The sequence below is a fragment of the Peromyscus maniculatus genome, chromosome X (assembly GCF_049852395.1).
Source record: "Peromyscus maniculatus bairdii isolate BWxNUB_F1_BW_parent chromosome X, HU_Pman_BW_mat_3.1, whole genome shotgun sequence".
In the NCBI taxonomy this organism is placed as follows: domain Eukaryota; kingdom Metazoa; phylum Chordata; class Mammalia; order Rodentia; family Cricetidae; genus Peromyscus; species Peromyscus maniculatus.
The window spans coordinates 79,283,961-79,298,740 of NC_134875.1; the positions used below are offsets into that span (position 1 = coordinate 79,283,961).

The window sequence follows — 14,780 nt, forward strand, 5'->3', positions numbered from 1 at the left end:
CCCGCCTTCACCCCCAGGATTTGCTCATGTGGCTCTCATCCATTTCTCTGTCATTGGGCGATCCCTGTGTCTTTCTTAGGTTCCTCTTTGCTAGCTAGCCTCCCTGGAGTTGTGAGCTGCAGTCTGGTTATCTTTTGCTTTACATCTAGTATCTACTTATGAGTGAGTACATACCTTGTTTCTTCTCTTTGTTCTTAATATAAAATCACTAATTCAGTAACTCCTAACCACAAATGGTCATTTAAATTTAAATTAATATTAAATAAAATATATAATTTATTATTCTAGCCCCATGCCCAAGTTTGCTTTCTAATGCTGCGATAAATACCATGACCAAAAGCAACTTGGGGAAGAAAGCATTTATTTCATCTTACAATTTATAGTCAATCATCAAAGGAAGTCAGAGTATGAACCTGAAGGCAGGATCTGATGCACAGGCCATGGAGGAGCATTACTTCCTGGGCAGCTCCTCATGTCTTGCTAATCCTACTTTCTTAAACAACTCCGGACCACCTGACTGGGGATGGCACCACCGAAGGTGTGTTGGCCCCTCATGTATCAATCATTAATCAAGGGGAGAGACACTGCAGCCACCGCCAGGAGAAGCAGCATGTAAAGATGCCGGTAAGCCACCAGCCATGTGGCAAGGTATAGATTTATAGAAATGAGTTAATTTAAGATATAAGAACAGTTAGCAAGAAGCCTGCCACGGCCATACAGTTTGTAAGCAATATAAGTCTCTGTGTTTACTTGGTTGGGTCTGAGCAGCTGTGGGACTGGCAGGTGACAAAGATTTGTCCTGACTGTGGGCAAGGCAGAAAAACTCTAGCTACAAATGGTGCCCAACGACTCGAGTTTCCACCTTAAACCTGAGAATATTTAATAACCAATTCTAAACAGAGCCAAAACCAGGTTCCTGCTTCATGTCTCATAAGGGCAGCTAGACGCCGCAAAACGCAGGTTTAAACACTGGCGGGTTCCTGGCGTATGCGTTTGACCGGCAGTATGGCGGTAATAAGGCATCTGCCAGTGGCACATTACGCTGTGTGGTAGATTTAGTCTTTACTAGTATTTAAAAAAAAAAAAAGAGGTTTCTGGGCTACACACTGCTTTGATAAAAAACATAGACCCACTATTTCTGAGAATTGATGGCTCCCAGAGCTGGCGGAAAACGTACCACCGCCATGTTGGTAAGCTAAAGTGTCGTTTCAGTCTTAGAATGGTGCAGTTTAAGCCGGGCGGTGGTGGCTCACGCCTTTAATCCCAGCACTCGGGAGGCAGAGGCAGGCGGATCTCTGTGAGTTCGAGGCCAGCCTGGACTACCAAGTGAGTTCCAGGAAAAGGCGCAAAGCTACACAGAGAAACCCTGTCTCGAAAAACCAAAAAAAAATGGTGCAGTTTAAAGCAATAGGCTCAAGGTAATATAAAAAATAAGCCACATAAAGATGGCTACCACACAGAGAATCTGGATTATGTTCTCTTTGATATTCGTAACTGAAGAAAAACATTTAATTGCAAAAGCTGTTGAGTTATGCCAAAATGTATATTTTAAAGGTACCTTGACTTCAAAATTTGGATTTAAAGATATGTTGCTTTGAAAAAGAGGTTCTGCTTTTGTTTCCACAGAAAGCCAGAGGCTATGGATTTATTCCAGATTAAGATACATCAGATTTGACCAGCCAAGACCCCCTGAAAGATCTCCGATGACACCATGGCCCAGATGATCCAACATCCAGAACGGTTTCAAGGCAACTGGTTCACACAATACAGCCTCACGGACTACCTCATAGGCCTAAAATTTTCTTTGCGTCCCCATAAGATACAGCGCCCCCCTCAAGCAGGAAGTAGTAAGATATGCTACGCCCAAATTCCCAAATATACCAAGCTGGCTTTAGAGGTGGAATTGGCTCACTCCCCCTCTAAACCCAGACATATTGTTTTTTTTTTTTTTTTTTTTTTTTTTTTTTGGTTTTTCAAGACAGGGTTTCTCTGTGTAGCTTTGCGCCTTTCCTGGGACTCACTTGGTAGCCCAGGCTGGCCTCGAACTCACAGAGATCCGCCTGGCTCTGCCTCCCGAGTGCTGGGATTAAAGGCGTGCGCCACCACCGCCCGGCTGACATATTGTTTTTTTAAAAAAAAAAAAAATGGTTAAGAGATTCTTCTGTCCCAAATCAGAAGAGCCCTCTGCTGTGGGACAGAGAAAAACCAATATTTTTATTTAGAACAGGTTGATTATAAATATGATCTCTTTCTAAAAAAGAAAGGGGGATATGATATAGATATATAGGAGGATATAGAGATGATAAAAGGGTAGATTAATGAACCTACTTTTAAAGAACAACTTGTTTAAAATGTTTTACATTGCTATAGATTTTAGTTTATGTTTAAAATGTTTTACATTGGTATAAATTTTAGTTTATTGATACAAACTTAAAGTTAATTTTGTTATACTGTATATATATGTATATATATATATATATTTCTATTCTTGTTTGAGGTATTATGTTTATGTAACTCATTTAAAATTATAATGGATAATTAAGAAATAGATTAATAATTAGTCATCTATGATAATCGTATTTGTAGCCATGTTAGCTAAGTCTTCTAGGTATACATAGATATATTTCAGATAGATAGGTAATCTTCAAACACTTCATAGACCTAGAGAATATGGCATTTAAATAACTTAGAATTCTGTTGACATGAGACACAATTGCTCCTGGCTGCACCAATTGATCCCAAGAGAATGTTGGGCTTCTAAGACATTTCCATTTGGAAGTTTGTCTTTTTGGCACAAAATGGCCTACTGGGCAAAGAACTGCCCTTGCCTTGATGGCTGACAGTACAAATGCAATGCTGTCCTTTCTGGACAAGCGGGACACAAGGAAAGCGACCACTGTACTCTGCCAAGACAGGGTAAGATGGTCTTTCAGAATTCCTGCTTCCAAAAATGGTCTGTCATATACTCTAGGCCTGTAGCCACTTTGAATGCACCAACAATGCTGAGAAACATTAGGTGACTGTCCAGGCTGCCAGCTGTCTTGGTCTACTCTTGCAAAATTCCCGAAAGTTGCTTACATCCATCTACCATTTCTCAGGTACCATTATGTTCCTTCTCAGGTCTTTGATGTGGTTGAAAACTAGATAGTTGTAATTTCCTCAATTATGATAAAAGATAAGTTAGATATAAAACCTTAAACTCACAAATATAAGATAGATAGGCCATCTTCTTTAATATTGTAACTGCAATTCTTGCTCAATAATTGTTTTGTTATATGTAATTTTACCATGTTAAAGTTAAAACCTTCCTTTTTTTTTTTTTTTTTGGTTTTTCGAGACAGGGTTTCTCTGTGTAGCTTTGCGCCTTTCCTGGAGCTCACTTGGTAGTCCAGGCTGGCCTCGAACTCACAGAGATCCTCCTGGCTCTGCCTCCCGAGTGCTGGGATTAAAGGCGTGCGCCACCAACGCCCGGCCTAAAACCTTCCTTTTTAAAAAAAGAAGAAAAGGGGAAGTGCTGTGGATATCGTTCTGTATAAATAAATCACTGATGGCCAGTGACCAAGCAGGAAGTATAGGTGGGACAAAGAGAGAGGAGAATTGGGGAAACAGGAAGAAGGGGGGAGAGGCACTGCAGCCACCGCCAGGAGAAGCAGCATGTAAAGATGCCGGTAAGCCACCAGCCATGTGGCAAGGTATAGATTTATAGAAATGGGTTAATTTAAGATATAAGAACAGTTAGCAAGAAGCCTGCCACGGCCATACAGTTTGTAAGCAAAAAAAAAAAAAAAAAAAAAAAGGAAGAAAGAAAATACCCCTAAAACTTGCCTATGGGCCAATCTGATGGAGGCATGTTCTTAACTGTGGTTCCCTCTTCCCAGATGACTATAGCTGTATCAAGTGACAAAAAAAAAAAGAAGAAAAGAGTAACCAGCACAACTAACCACTTATGAAACTAACACACAATTACATCACTATTAAACCATAACTGTTTCTTTCTTGTTTATCCCAAATATCTCATGTCAGTATCACAATATAAAGTATAACATGACTTTAAAAATCTCATAGTCTTAGAGGCATCGAGGCTGCGGGGCGCCCAAGAAACTAAAGATGGTGCCTGGTGGAAAAAGGCTTTCTGAGAAATCTGGTAAGCCATCATTGGTGGATCAGCCTAAAGTCTTTTGTAGCTAGAGTTTTCCTGCCTTGTCCACAGTCAGGACAAATCTCTGTCACCCGCCAGTCCCACAGCCGCTCAGACCCAACCAAGTAAACACAGAGACTTATATTGCTTACAACCTGTATGGCTGTGGCAGGCTTCTTGCTAACTGTTCTTATAGCTTAAATTAATCCATTTCCATAAATCTATACCTTGCCACGTGGCTTGTGGCTTACTGGAGTCTTCACATGTGGCTTGTAATGGTGGCGGCTTGCAGTTTCTCTCCGCCTCAGCCTTCCACTTCCCAGAATTCTCCTCTCTCCTTGTCCCACCTACTTCCTGCCTGGCCACTGGCCAATCAGTGTTTTATTTATTGACCAATCAGAGCAATTTGACATACAGACCATCCCACAGCACTTCATCTTTTCTTTTTTTAAAAAGGAAGGTTTTAACTTTTATACATCTCCAAAGCCAGCTTGGTATATTTGGGAATTTGGGCATAGCTTCTCTTACTACTTCCTGCTGGAGGGGGGCGCTGTATCTTATGGGGACACAAAGAAAGCTTTTGACTTTGAGAAAGAAGATAAAGATCTGACTGGTTCAGAGGAGGATGTTGCTGATGAAAAGACTGCAGTAATTGAAAAACATGGGGAAAAAAAGATCTGGATGAATAGTTGAAGATGTGGGAGGTGAAGTACAGAATATGCTGGAAAAATTTGGAGCTGACATCAACAAAGCTCTTCTTGCCAAAAGAAAAAGAATAGAAACGTACACTAAAGATTCTTTCAAAGCCAGTAACCAGAAAATCGAGCAAATTTGGAAAACACAACAAGAGGAAATACAAAAGCTTAACAGTGAATCTTCTCAGCAATTTTTGAGTGTGTTGCAGCAGTGAGAACTGGATATGCAGAAATTTGAGGAACAAGGAGAAAAACTAACTAATCTTTTTCGTCAGCAACAGAAGCTTTTTCAGCAGTCTAGAATTGTTCAGAGCCAGAGACTGAAAGCAATCAAACAGCTACATGAGCAGTTCATAAAGTGCTGGGATTAAAAAAGTGCACCACGAAGCCCTGCTCTCCACAGCCTTTTTAACTTGATATTGTTACTATTATATTGTTCTAGAATTCTTACCTCTGCAGTGGTTCATTATGTCTTTAATTTCTGCTATTACATTTGTTTATTCGCTGTTTGTACTATTTCACTCTCTTATCACCCTTAGGCTATTAAAACTCTCAACTGACTTCTTTCCTTCATTCCTTTCTTTGAGTCTGCCATATATTTTTCTAAAACTTCCTTCCTGAAAATGTGCCTATAGTCTCCTGTTCTAAATGTTTAGGTATTTAGGATTTCCCTTGAAATGATTCAAGCTTCACAAATTATACATGTCTATTACTCCAAACTCTCTACAAAATTGCTTTCTCTGAATCCATAGACTTACATATTTCCATGCTTCAATTATATTATTGCTATAGAATATTTCAAGTTCCCTTTTAATTAATGAAATAATGTACCTTCTGTCACTAAGTAGGAATATTTGTGCATTCCACTGTAAAGCTATAGGAGTTGCATTTCCATTCTTGTTTTTATAACTTATAAAGTAACGTTATTCTTGTCTACATAATTTTTTCTGATTGAAACAAGCATATATTACTTTTTTTAAGTTTCTACACAGAATGTAGTACACTTTACATATTAGGCAACTATTTGTTGAATGAATATTAAAAAAATTTAAACTTTTTAGCTAGGTGTTATTGCACATTCCTCTAATTCCAGTAGAGGAGAGCCCCAGGCAGGATTAGAGAGTTTGAGGTGAGCCTTGCCTATATGATGAGATATCTTGTCTAGAAAAACAAAATACTAAGGCAGAGTTCAATCTCCAGGACCCACATGGCAGAAGGAGAGAACCCAGTACCCACAAGTTGTCCTCTACATATAGTGGCTCATATATGTTTGACACACACACATATACACTGAATGAATGTAAATGTAATAAACAATTCTTAAAATAATAATTTTTTATAACTTGAGAAATGATTTCATACTAAAGATATTTTATTCTCTTTTGTGAGTTCCAGTCACATTGAGTCTTAGTCACAATAAGTAGATTATACCTAAATGTTTTAAGAAACTTAACAGAATTTTTCAAAATGGTCTTATCACTGTTTCTACTGTTTCTATTCCTGGACTTTGTTTTCTTCTTTTCAGACAGGATCCTATGTTGCCCAGACTAGCCTCAAATTCTCAGTTTTCCCATCTTGTGTAGCTCCCTCCCCCATTTTTCTTTTAATCACCTTGACCTTAATATTTCATTAAACTATTGTTTGGGGCAAAGATGCTACTATTGTACTTTATATAATTGCAGTTTGTGGTGGTAATCTAATTGTATTGAAATATTATTTTGATTTGTACTGAAATATTAATTTGATTGTATGTTAATAAATAAAGTTGTCTGGGGGTCAGAGCTATTAGAGCCATAGCAAGAGTGTGGCGGTGGTGGCACACGCCTTTAATCCCATAGATATCTGTGTGTTCAGGGTCAGAGCTATTAGAGCCATAGCAAGAGTGTGGCGGTGGTGGCACACGCCTTTAATCCCATAAGATCTCTGTGTGTTCAGGGATACAGCCAGCATTGGAGACATATGCCTTTAAGACCTAGGGGGCTGTACATTCAGACAGTGACGAGGCAGTCATGTGTTTGGGTTTACAACCAATGAGAAGGCAGAACAACATACTTTAAAAATACGAACCGACAGGAAGTAGGTCTCTTTTTGCGAAGCTGGGACAGCAGGAGGAAGGGTGAGATTTTAGCTCTGAGCTCTGACTTCTTGGCTTTCTCTTTTACATTGTTTCTGTGTTTCTTATTTAATAAGACGGTTGGTTACATCTACATCTGGCGCCCAACGTGACAAGAATCCATTAAAAACTGCTTGGCTTGGCAGCAGGTCCACTTTCCCGCAAGGGCGGCAGGCGGCCCGCGGCGGCGGCGGCGGCAGCGGCACACGGCGGCCGGCGGCGATCGGCTTCTTAGTCCGAGCTGCTGGCGTCCTAGTCCGGGTAGCAACTTCTAGCCCGGGCCTAGGTCTGTGAGCAGCTTGCCTAAAGCCGGTGCTACAAACAACTCAGACCTGCCCTGCCGAACAGGGCCCTGCCTGTAAAGCCAACGCACATGGTCGGAGCTTAAGGAAGCCAGACCCAAGCCTTGACTCGGCACAAGAGGGAACACGTGGCTGCATTTAAGCTTTAGCCGGCTACGCTTTCTTGTGCGTTCTCTCTTTCCTCTCTCTCTCTCTCTCTCTCTCTCTCTCTCTCTCTCTCTCTCTCTGGATTTATACCTGGGACACTAGGTGGCTGCTTTGAAAATCCCCTCGGATTTCTACTGTTCTACGCAGATTTGGTAAGTCATAATATATCAGATATTTTAAAGGAAACTATCTAAAAGAGAATTTTTTTCCACATTAAAAAACAAATGGGTTTTATGTGTACATTGGAAGAAAATTGGTTTTTGTTCGAAATTTTAGGCAGTCTGGCAATGGAACAACTATATAATATTAGTATTGGTGGAATTATGCACCTCATCACTATAATAATCCACATTTTAATATTTAAAAAGATAGTCAATTTAAGTGCCAGGATAACAGCGTTAGAAGAACTTGTTAAACCTGTAAAAATTCAGACAGAAGAAATTAACAGTGAAGTTGTTTCAAGTCGGGATCATAAGGTTGCAGAAAGAAAGCCTGTTTTCACACAGTCACCCTTAATTTATCCTGTAACTGTACAGCAGATGCCTGATCAAATGGCTACACAAAATACTTGGGCTCCAATTGAAATGTTGGATTTAAAAAGGTTTAAGGAGGCAATAGTATCTTATGGCATGCATTCCCCATATGTAAAGCAAATGTTAAACACTTGGTCAACATATAATAGGATAGTACCACAGGACTGGCGGGACCTCGCACAAGGTGTTCTGGAACCCAGCCAGAGACTTCAATTTCTGACTTGGTTTAAGGAGGAGGCTAAAAACATAGAAAAACAATGGAGGGATAAAGGAGTACAAGTTTGCCAGGATCAGCTTATGGGCGAAGGCCAATATGCTTCAGCACAAGCACAATGTTTATATGATGTCCAAACCCTAATTTTATGTCGAACGGCAGCCTTGAATGCATGGGACAAAGTTGAGGAACCAGGAAAAAAATCTGAGTCATTTACAAAGGTGAAGCAAGGCCCAAAAGAGTCTTTTACAGATTTTTTACAAAGACTGGCTTCAGCAGTAAAGAGAACGGTCTCGGATTCAGAAGCTGGTAAGGCAATAATTGAATCTTTGGCCTTTGAGAATGCGAATGCAGCATGCAAAAGAATAATCAGGCCATTAAGGGCAAGATCTGCACCTATGGAAGATTGGATTAGAGAAACAATTAATGTTGAAGCTGATGAGCATGATGATACATGGGTAGGAGAAGTAATTTCAAAAGGTTTGAGGAGTGTTAGATGTTTTGGATGTGGAAAGCAAGGACATTTGAAAAGGGACTGTAGACAGGTCATTTCCAGAAACAATGTTTCTTCAAGGAACAATGGCAACAGAATGCCCCTTCCTTCTGGAGTATGCAGAAGGTGTGGTAAGGGAAAACACTGGACCAACGAATGTAGATCAACAAAGGACAGACAGGGTAATCCTTTGCCTCAGTCTTCGGGAAACTCCCAGAGGGGCCTCAGGCAGGCCCCCAGTGCAAATCCAGTTCAAACCTTTCCGGCAGCCATAGAGGAAATGCCTGCTCTGGAGAGCAATTAAATAACCAAATGCCTATTGGAATAAATCATACTGGTCAGAATGATGAAACAGAGAGAATAGAAAATTCAGGAGAAAACATAAAGAACATTTTTTGGCAAACTTCTATTAATGAACAAAGACCAAAATTAACGATAAAAATAAATGGTGTTTTGTTGTCTGGTCTGGTAGACACAGGTGCGGACGTTACCATAATTGCACCAGAATTTTGGCATCCAGCTTGGCCTCTTCAGGAGGTAAACGTTCAATTGTTAGGAATTGGGACATTATCTCAGGTGAAACAGAGTGCAAGATGGCTCGAATGTATAGGTCCAGAAGGACAGAGAGGAAAATTAAAACCATATGTGGCTAACATAACTATGAACCTGTGGGGTCGAGACTTGTTGCAACAATGGAATACTCAGATTAACATCCCTCCAATCTCAGAAACAAATCATAAACTAGCACATGTTACTGAGAGAAATATTAGAAGATATTGTTCTAATGAGTGGTCACCAGCCATCCATATTATACAAGAACAGGGCACAATAACTGATGATCTTCCAAAGACACCAAAAGCTCTACCTTTAAAATGGTTAACAGACAAGCCTGTATGGGTCCAGCAATGGCCTTTAACAACAGAGAAACTCCAGGCTTTAGAAGAGCTGGTAGAAGAACAGTTAAATGCTCAGCATATTGAAGAATCAACCAGCCCTTGGAATTCTCCTGTATTTGTTATTAAAAAGAAATCTGGTAAATGGAGAATGGTAACAGACCTTAGGGCAATTAACAAAGTAATTCAGCCAATGGGTTCTCTACAATCTGGGATGCCTTTGCCTACTCTGTTACCAAAAGGATGGCCTCTCATAGTTATTGATTTAAAAGACTGTTTCTTTTCAATACCCTTACAAGAAAAAGACAGAGAAAGATTTGCTTTTACAGTGCCTACTTATAATAATTCTCAACCGGTTAAAAGATTTCAATGGAGGGTCCTCCCACAGGGAATGTTGAATAGCCCAACTCTGTGCCAATATTTTGTACAACAGCCATTGGAAGTGATACGTAAAAAATTTCCTAAATCTATAATTTATCATTATATGGACGATATTTTACTAGCTGACTCAAATGCAGATACTTTAGAAATAATGTTTGAAGAAGTAAAGAAAATTTTGCCTCGCTGGGGATTACAAATTGCTCCTGAAAAGATACAAAGAGGAGATTCTATTAATTATTTAGGATATAAAATAGAGCTACAAAAAATTAGACCCCAAAAGGTGCAAATTCGGAGAGATAGACTACAGACTCTTAATGACTTTCAAAGATTATTTGGAGATATTTCTCATCTACGAACTATTGTTGGGGTAAAAAATGATGAACTGACTAATTTGTTCAAAACCTTAGAAGGTGACAAGGACTTAAATAGTCCAAGAGAATTATCACCTGAAGCTGAGAAAGAATTAGCCTTGGTAGAAAAGAAAGTGCATGAAGGACACGTGAATCGTATTGATCCAAAGCTGGATTGCATTTTGGTTATCTTACCTTCTAGGCGTTCTCCTACTGGAATATTAATGCAGAGGGAAGATATTATATTGGAATGGATATTTTTACCAAATAAACCAAATAAAAAATTAAAAACTTATGTGGAAAAAATCTCTGACTTGATTTACAAAGGAAAATTGAGACTTCGTCAATTAGCAGGCATAGACCCAGCAGAAATTGTCGTACCATTAACTAAGGAGGACATTGAAAAATTATGGACAGAAAGTGAACCTTGGCAAAGAGCTTGCAGTAATTTTTTGGGAGAAATTAACAGCAAATATCCCAAAAGCAATAGAATTGATCTTATAAAGAGAGCTGAATGGATCTTGCCTCGAATTGTACGGCAAAAACCCATATCTGGAGTTCGTACATTTTATACAGATGCCAACAAAGAAGGAAAGGCAGGTTACAAATCAGAAAATTTAAGTAAAGTGGTTCAAAGTCCGTATAATTCAGTGCAAAAATCAGAATTGTATGCTATTCTGTTGGTATTAATGGATTTTTCAGAACCTCTCAACATAGTAACTGACTCTCAGTATGCTGAAAGAGTGGTGTTACATATTGAGACTGCAGAATTTATCCCTGATGCTTCAGAATTAACTTCACTATTTATTCAATTACAAGATACAATCAGGAAAAGGAATCATCCTTTATATATAACTCACATTCGATCCCATACTGGTCTGCCAGGCCCTCTAGCACAAGGCAATGAAGAGATTGATAAATTATTGATAGGAAATGTGCTGGAGGCCTCAGAATTTCATAAAAAACATCACGTTAATAGTAAAGGTTTAAAAAAGGATTTTTCTATAACCTGGCAACAAGCCAAAGAAATAATAAAGAAATGTCCTACTTGTTCCTTCTACAATCAGACGCCATTACCAGCAGGATGTAACCCAAAGGGTACTCAGAGAAATGAAATCTGGCAGATGGACGTGTTTCACTTTGCAGAATTTGGAAAATTGAAATATGTACACCACACTATCGATACTTATTCAGGATTTCAATGGGCAACTGCTTTGAGTTCTGAAAAAGCTGATTCTGTAATCACTCATTTGCTAGAAGTTATGGCCATCATGGGTATACCTGCACAAATCAAAACTGACAATGCTCCATCATATGTCTCTGTTAAAATGAAACAGTTTTTTGCTTATTACAATATAAAGCATATTACAGGCATACCACATAATCCTACAGGTCAAGCAGTTATAGAAAGATCAAACAGAACTCTAAAGGATATGCTAAATAAACAGAAATGGGTAACAAAAACCCCCAGAAATAGACTGCATAATGCTCTTCTAACTTTGAATTTTCTGAATGCCAATGAGAAAGGAACAACAGCTGCAGAGAGACATTGGATAATAGAAAAAACTACAGAATTAAATCAGCCTATATACTTTAAGGATGTGCTGACCTCAGAATGGAAACCAGGGTATGTATTACATTGGGGACGTGGTTTTGCTTTTGTTTCTACAGGAGAAGATAAGCTGTGGGTACCATCAAAATTGATAAAGGTTCGATTTGAACAAGAGAGACCTCTTAATTAGAGGAGGTGATAGTTCATCAACCAGCATGAACATCCAATTTAAACTAACTTGTATCAATAATACATGCCTTTTCATTTAATCAGATAATAACTTGTCAAAAGGAAACATCCCCAAAATTAGTCTTGGGGAAAGGTTTTTGTTTTTGTCTTTTAGGAGAATGAAGGTTAAGGAATCTGAAGAACACTGGACAAATGAGACAACTGAAGAAAAGGGACAAATCATCTATCCCAAGAAACAGAGTGAAACGGTGTATGGGTATATATTATCTAAAAAAATTTTATGTCTTCCTAAATGTTTGTTTCTGCTTTTCTCTAAAGAATTAACACTCTTGGTTTTCTAATAGTCCCAGTTCAATTAAAATTTAAAGCTGACTTTGGAGTTGGAGAATGGCTCTCTCCTTCTTTAAAATCAAGCATGTTGTTAAAAGGAAAATGCAAACTCCCTGTATCATGCCAGAATAAGAGCCATCTTCTGCTATGGTACAGGACAAAAGCAAAATTAATTAAGGGACTATTCTATTACTAATCTCAACTCTTTGATTCTATTCTGATTCTTTAAACTGTTCTCAAAGTATAAATTTTATATCAAAATTTACAAGATTAATATATATATATACATTTTAAACTTTGTTAAGATATGAATGGTCACATAGAGTACTAACTAATTCTAGAAAAAAGGCTAGCTGCATATATATGTTTTTGTGTTCGAGTCTCTTATCAGTTTTCTGCAGGAAATCACGGCCTGGCCTAACATCAACTGAAGTCTCCAGAAAGAAGATGGGGCCCCACAACAACAACAATTCCACGTGGACAATAATAATATCATTAAGCTGACAAACATCATCCATAGATCAGCTTTGAACTACAAGGTGCTCAGAGCAAATTTGAGATGACTAGCTGAGATGATCCAGTCTCAAAGACTACTTGAATAAGGACTTGAGATAAACCCTCAACTTTGGCATTATACACAGACTGGATAATGAAGGATATAGTTACCTCTCCTAGAATTTCACAATTAACCTAAAAATTTTCTTTCAGGATAAAGAAAACTTCGCCCATACCCAGCAGGAAGCAATTTTAAGAATACGACGCCCACATTCCCAAAGAGGTGGTGTGGGGCGGGTGGTTTTTTGGTCTTTTTAATGGGTTTTGGGTCTGGGATAATTTTCAGTATTCAGGGGGGTTGGTTACAAGTTATTGTCAAGGGTTAGGAAAAAGGCTAAGCAAAGGAGATTAGATTTAAAGTTCTTGTTTAAAAAAAAAAAAGAGAAAGAAAGAAAAGAAAAAGACAATTACTAGTTTTAAATACTTTACATTGGATTGAATTGTTTTATATTGTACACAAATTTGAAACTGATATTGTTAGAAAATGCTATATGTATATTTCTAATTGTATTTATTCCATCCATTTAACAATGTAATGCAAATTTCTGATCCTTGAATGTTATTATTATCAACTATTAGGATATAAAGAAATGAAAGCTAGTAGTTAGACATTATCATAGAACTTGTAGTCATATTGGATATGTTTTAAAAATTGAGCAGAGATGTTTTAGACAGGTCATCTTCAAACCCTTCAGAGATCTACAGAATATGGCATTTAAAATGTTTTAATAACTTAGAAAATTTTTCTTTTTTGAGACATGTCGGCTCCTGGCAGTACCAATCTACTTTAGAGAAAATATGGGCATTGAAGAAACTGCATATGGAGTCAACTTTCATTCTGGCAAAAGTTAGCCACTGGACAACAAAGTATCCTCGAATCAACAGGACAAAATGGACAGACAGATCACGAAACAAGGGACTACTGATTCTTGCCAAAACAAGTGTGGTTATGGCTTTATCAAAAGGCATCTTCTGAGGCCAGGACAATATGGCCCCATCCCTGAAGTGGCCTTCGCATCCGGAAAAGGTACGGTGCCCTTTTCTTCGAAGGCAGCTTAACAGGCAGAGGGCCGATGGATTCTGTTGTACAATGGAACAGCAGCTGAAAGCTCATGCCTCTCAAAAGTAGACTGGCATTTAATAGAGGGATGTGGAGAAGAAGGGGATGCTGAGATGAAGCCATATATACACAGCCAAGAAGAATGGACAGCTGAATTAAAAAACTGTCAACAATTTCCAGAATTTAAAATCCTGAATCATGACAGGACACTAGTGGAATTCAGGTGTTTCTGGTACGTGGACTGCTCTCACCCAATGTGAGGTTGAACTGTTGACCTTGTGTACATCCTACTTCACAAATGAGTCTGTCAGATACACTAAGCCTATAGGCTGAAGATGATGCCCCAACACTGCGGAGAAACCTCAGGTGACTGCCCAGGCAGCTGGCTGTTTCTGTCAACTCACAAAATTTTTTTGGAAGTTGCTTGCATGCACTTCCTGTTTTTATTTTTGTTAGCTAATATTATTCCCTTCTTGGGTCTCTGAGGGAGTTGAAGATTAGTTAGTTATGGTTGAAGATTAGTTAGTTATAGTTGAAAATTAATTAGGATAGAAAGTGCATTAGATACATCTTGGATTTACCAAAATAGGATAGATAATGGAATTATTTTCTCTGATTTGTCAAATACCTGTTTAGGTATTTATTACTTGTATATATTGTATATAGTTATTGTACTTTTGTATATAGTTTTTCTTTTGTTAGTTATAACCTTTTGCTTTTTTTCTTTTTATTAAAATAGAAAAGGGGAAATGTGGTGGTAATCTAATTGTATTGAAATATTATTTTGATTTGTACTGAAATATTAATTTGATTGTATGTTAATAAATAAAGTTGT

The 14,780-nt window shown here is 38.3% G+C and overlaps 1 pseudogene; it reads left to right on the forward strand.

Annotated features, from left to right (window-relative positions):
* Nucleotides 1–440: 440 nt before the first annotated feature.
* LOC102905531 (synaptonemal complex protein 3 pseudogene) lies at nucleotides 441–5,204 on the forward strand (annotated as a pseudogene).
* Nucleotides 5,205–14,780: the final 9,576 nt, after the last annotated feature.